Raw genomic sequence first — 6,000 nt, forward strand, 5'->3', positions numbered from 1 at the left:
CGAAAGTTTTCAGAATACAGTGATAAACAGAAATGTTAGCGGGAAATAAGAAGAGAGTTAATGAAGCATTATGAGTAAGATGTGATACATGAATGACAATGGTAGAGTATATTACAGAATCTATAGTTAAGTAAGGGAAGAGACGTAAGGTGACGGGCCTTAAGACAACAAAGGAGTATAGGCCATAAGTCATATCCCCATTTCGAGAAATAAGTTTGCGACTCTAACACGATTACCAAAAGGAAAAGTTAGACCCCAGAGTAATAGAAATCAATACGGACAGATGAACAAGATAAACTAAACATGAACTAGGGACCGAGTAATAGTCGGCATCATGAATTTCAGAGATTGCATCCCGGCGATAATAGAATGGACGACAGAAGAATACCCTTTAAAGGTCATTCAGGAAGACGCTTCCCTAAAGCAAGCAAGGTGAGCAAATTTAAGCTTAAGGGACTGTATGTGCCAGTTACACTAAGTTTCACCCTCGTGAGTAAGGAATTTTGTTATCCTTGGTTCAGAAGAATTACCGCGAGGCGAGTAAGGATCATCGATAATGTGGAAAGACGCCAAAGATGAAGAGGTAAAAACATCTATACGTAGATCATCGTAGCACTAAATATTAGTACTCCCCTAAAAGGGGGAATATGGAGTGATGTGGCATTAAGTCAGAATTAAGTGGTTCTAGTAACTATGGAATGGTAAAGGAAGAATGTGATAAAAATGAGAAAAGAGATGAGAGTGCACTGATTCAAATCCTACCTATATGCTACGATTCCAGAATATTATGCAAATACGATGTCAAGGAAAGGAAGTAAGGGTTCCTACCCGAGATGTTATTTATAAATAAGGAGCCAGTGCAAGACGTAAGTTAAGACAAAGGGAATGATCCAAGAGGGATTACGCGGAATACAAATATGAGAATGGACCAACGAGCAGTTAGTAGTTGATTCAGGAAGAGTCTGGTTATGGCTAGATAAGAGGTTACAGACAAATCAACAGATTGTGCAAGATAAACATAGTAAACCACAACATGGGAATTCAGTCTTGCAGATACGACATCGTGACCCTTGAGAAATATTCAGATAAGAGTTGGGGTAGTTAAAGGTACTGTATGAATGTTATGGAAATAAAAGATAGTCTCACTGGGAAGATAGTTAAAACTTTAGTTCAGGAGCAATCCTACAAGCACAAGGGCGTGGAAATAAGTAACTACGGATAATTATAGGCGAGGAAGAACATCAAAAATTCCGTCAAATATATGATGTAATAAGCTCGCAGCTTTACAAGAGTCAGAGAATCCTCCCTAAGTACTACAACAAAAGACTAGCTGAGGAAATAAGGAAGAAGGCCTCAACCTAAACATAGTAACTTGAAAAAGAAATGGTCATGTAAAAGCAGTCTCACTATAACATTGTATGCACTCCATAAGAAAGTGGCACCTACCGTGGCTAATGAACGGGAAGTAAAAATCAAAAGTAATATTCGAGATCGTATGAGTTGTACGAAAATTCCGGCATGCGTGAGAACTAAGATAAGCTAAGTATGCACACAACAAGGGGCAGAAAGACCAGGAAAAGTAATTGCCTAAGTTTAAAGAAAGCTGAGAAGGACTGAAAGAAATTATTCGATTAATGATCCAAAGATAATTACGTTATGAACGCCCTCAAGATTTTGGAGTATTATCCATACAGCATATATGTTGACAATCATACAGTCATAGAAGACTCTGGTGTAAGTTAAAAGAAAGAATTGAGTACAGGTCATAGACAAGGTATTGAATTATTAGATGATGGTATCTCGGATATTCCATAGCGGCTATGAAACACTAAAGTAATAACTAATACCAGGAGTCGTAGTTCGGAAGATGGCTTAAGCCTACACAAAGGCTGATCAGAAGGAAGAAGGAACTAAAGAGTTACATCAACGAAGTAAATCGGGAGTCTGATTATTGGACCCAGAAAATTATAGACATCATAATTGAGAACATTGCAGAATCACTCTTAATATCAGAGGCACAAGAGAAATAGTGCAGTAGCCATATTTTATAACGGCTCTACGATAAAGCCAATTAGAAGAGTACCAGTTTTATAAAAAGTCGGTATAAAGCTCTCACTGCTAGAGGTGCAAGTATTATAATAGAGCTTCAAGTTGTGAATATGAATTATACCTATGTGGAAATGAGGTCATGAAAGAGATAGACGATATGATGTCTCGCTTTATGTTCCAGAATAACACAAGGAAATCTATGGTGCAAGCAAGTTGAAGGAAGGTTGCGAGTAGTATAAATGAATATGTGTAAGTCGCAAGCTAAAGTATGGTAGAGCGACAAGGTTTTAGGAAGACAGGAGTAAGGATAAGAAAAGGCGAGTGAGAAGGTGACGAAAATGGATGAGTCCACGGGATTAAGCCCAAGAAAACAAGAAGAGCTGATGGTTTCTTTAAGTAATAGAAAACTCAGTATAGCCGAATAAACTCAAAGGAGTCTAAGACTAGTAGCATTTAGAAGAGATGGAATGCTGCCCTGGTAGTAGAATGAGGGTGTGATTGTGATAGATAAAGGATGGCGTTTGGGCCTTCAATTGAGTAATGACTTGAAGAGGATTTCATGAATTGTATGAGATTAAAATACCCATGTAAGGTGAGTCACATTGGGATGCTATAAAATACGGTTATGGAAGTATGGTATCGCCCCAGGTGGATCAGTCTAATCATTTCAGATGTTCCCCGATGAGACGTGAGCCCTAGCGGCAATGTATGACGTAAGAAGTTTCAAGTCTTCAGTGGTAGAATGTAGATCAATATTGAGGTGAATCAACAATGGATGGATAAAAGTTAAAAAGTATGAGATGAGATTAGGCCATCATTCTTAAGATGGACAGTAATTAAGAAGCATTAAAGGACTTAGATTTAAACATATAGGATAAGCAACGAGAGTAACCTGGAGTTTGGTAGCAAACGACCTCGGTAACGATAAATCGAAGTAAGAGTTATGGTATAGTATGACCTACCTAGATGCAGTAAAGTCATACGGATGGATAAACGGAGCTATGAAATAAGGTATAACAATATTCGTAAGTTCAACAAAATACCGAGCAAAGAACTTCAGTATACCCATAGACGCCCAGAGGGACAGCTTGTCAAACTTGTGTATATGTTTACAAAGTGAGGCCTAGAGATTGGCTAAAAGCTAGAAGAAAAAGGAGAGAAGAGTCGCATAGGCGCACTTACAAATCGTACAGGCTGCATGATAAAAGATAGCAACAGTTACAAGATTGGAATAATTTCGACCACGAGTTGTGGTGTGAGAAAGAGGCCTAAAGGTGGGAATGCCCTGGTATTTTGGATTCATTCACAGAACAGTTGCCTAGATGACAAGAGGAGTACTAAAGTATTCGCAAGAGCTATGGGTTATGATAATGATAAGTGCATCAGTCAACATTCGAGGACGAATGTTCCAATGGGGGGGATGATGTTACACCCCCACGTTTTCGTACGTGAAAGTACGCCATAAATAAATTGATGAAATCTTGGAAATGAGAAGTTACATCCCGCATTTTCGTACGTTAAAGTTTCGTCGTAAGTTAACCGACGTAAATTCGGGAATGAGATTATTTTGAGATTATAGGCATTATGTTATTTCAAACAAGTGATGAGTAAATTTGTGAAGGAGAGGGAGTAAGCAAATCAAAGAAAATGAGTTTCGTCGAAGTTTGGCAATTTGGGATAAAATACGGTCCAAGCTATAATACCCCGTATTTATGGACTAGTGCCATACAAGGTACCACATGACCATTATAGTAAGTTGTATAAGGTATGTTAAAGGTTGGTAGTATTTAATGTATTTTGAGATAATTCTTAACTATGTGGGTAATTGGTTAATGGGAGATTAACGAGTTAATCAAGTGATTAGTGGATAATTAATTAAAATATTTGGATAAGAATTAAATCTCCCAATGTGGCAGCAAGGCCTTGAAGTAATTGTGACTCTTTGGGTCTTGATAGTTAGGTGGCATGTGTAGGCAATTTGGATAAAATAAACCCCAAAAGTGGGGCCCACGTCACCAAGGATTAAAAGCTTGTGCTTGGCTTGATTACACTTATCTTTGCATTAGGATGAAGATGATTCCTTTGGCCTATGGCATCAGATGGGATGAGGTCATGGCAGATCTTTCATTAAGCTTAAAGCAAAGAGATTTTATAAGTGATGCTCGTGCTCTTATAAAGCAAAAATGATGCGTTTTGATGAGAAAAGGGGGAACTTTTATTTCACTAAGCTTGGTCGAATTGCAAGCCACTTTTATATCCAGTATACTAGTGTTGAAACTTACAATGAAATGTTGTCTCGCCATATGAATGAAAGCGAGGTCTGCCAAGTGACGGATGAAGCTTCAATAAAATTTCACACGAAGTTATATAGTGTAATAGCAACGAGATTTGCAATTCTAAGAGAGCACGGTACAATCTTTCTCAAGAACATCATACAGATTTTTCCCTACTTCGATCCGCTGTTATGTGTTTCGTCGCAAAAGACGTGAGTTAGAGGGATTGTCAAGAGAATCGGCTTAGCCATGTTAAGGTTATCCCTTCTTTCCTTTTTGGCATGATTCATACGATTCAAACAAAACGAGCAAATGCACAACTTTCATAAATAACTCTATTCATAGAAATACTACAGATGCTTATGTTATTGATTCCCCATGTGTTCTATTCTTTTATCATATGTTCATGGGTCTCAGAAAATACGTAAGTTGACAAAGTTTACTTCATGATATTAATCAGAGATATAATGGTCTTATGACGTTCCGAGAAGTTTTATTGATGTACTTCTCATGCATTTCATTCATTTATACATGTACATAGACCCATGACCATATGGCGTTATATACGCGTATATATGTATATACATGTATATGGGATATGAGAAAATGTTACGGCGTTATATACGCACCACCACCTGATCAGCTGGTATACGTTGACGATTTACCCACAGTGGCCGAGATGATATGATGGGATGACCTCAGAGGCTTGATGATGTTATGAACGCTTATACCTAAGCATGGTATGACATTTATACACATATGCATGACGTTGTAAATATTAATGATTCACAGAGTTATTCTAACTTACATGTCGAGTCTTTTACTCCATGTTTCTCTCATGTCTATTAATTACTGATTTTTATTCCTTACATACTCGGTACATTATTTGTACTGACGTCCCTTTTGCCTGGGGACACTGCGTTTCATGCCCGCAGGTCCCGATAGACAGGTCGAGAGTCCTCCAAGTAGGCTATCAGCTCGGCAGAAGGTGTTGGTGTGCTCCATTTGCTCCGGAGTTGCTTGTTTTGTTAGTATGATTTAGACGTATGTTGTTTGGTATGGCGGGACTCTATCCTGACCTTTATGATGATTATGTATTCTTAGAGGCTTGTAGACAGATGTCATGTACGTAAAAGATTGTATGGTCTTGTCGGCCTATGTTCAGTGTACGAGTGGTTATTTTGGTCTTATAGGCCCGTATGTCAAATGTATAAGTTTTTATATCAGATTGGGTCGTCTTATATTGAGTATTCTCTTATGTTTATTCTGGTTAAACCATGACGGCCCGTTTGGCCCATTTGCCAATGACAGTACGATAAGAAGGATATGTAACATTAGTACTCGGTTGAGTAAGGTACCGGGTGCCCGTCGTGGCCCATCGGGTTGGGTCCTGTATCGTGACAGGACCGTATTTTATCCCAAATTGACAAACTTTCCGAGCTTACGTCGATTAACTTATGGCGAAACTTTAATGTACGAAATGTGGGATGTAACATGTTGAATGGAAAAAACCTAAATGTCCAACTGAAATAAGAAGTTTCTTGGGCTTAGCGGTATACTATAGAAGGTTTGTCAAAGGCTTCTCCATTATAGCCTCTCCTTTGACTAAACTTTTGAGGAAGGACGCCAAGTTCGTGTAGGATGACAAATCCAAGAGAGCTTTGAAAAGCTCAAATCT

At 38.4% G+C, this 6,000-nt stretch overlaps 1 long non-coding RNA gene across 1 annotated transcript in view; it reads left to right on the forward strand.

Moving 5' to 3' along the window:
• LOC138895154 (uncharacterized) overlaps positions 1–5,522 on the forward strand; it is a 68,500-nt gene extending 62,978 nt beyond the window's left edge. The window contains exon 2 of the long non-coding RNA XR_011409371.1: positions 5,258–5,522. This is a non-coding gene — a long non-coding RNA (uncharacterized lncRNA). The remainder of the gene's footprint in view (positions 1–5,257) is intronic.
• Positions 5,523–6,000: the final 478 nt, after the last annotated feature.

The sequence above is a fragment of the Nicotiana tomentosiformis genome, chromosome 7, assembly GCF_000390325.3.
Source record: "Nicotiana tomentosiformis chromosome 7, ASM39032v3, whole genome shotgun sequence".
NCBI lineage: Eukaryota > Viridiplantae > Streptophyta > Magnoliopsida > Solanales > Solanaceae > Nicotiana > Nicotiana tomentosiformis.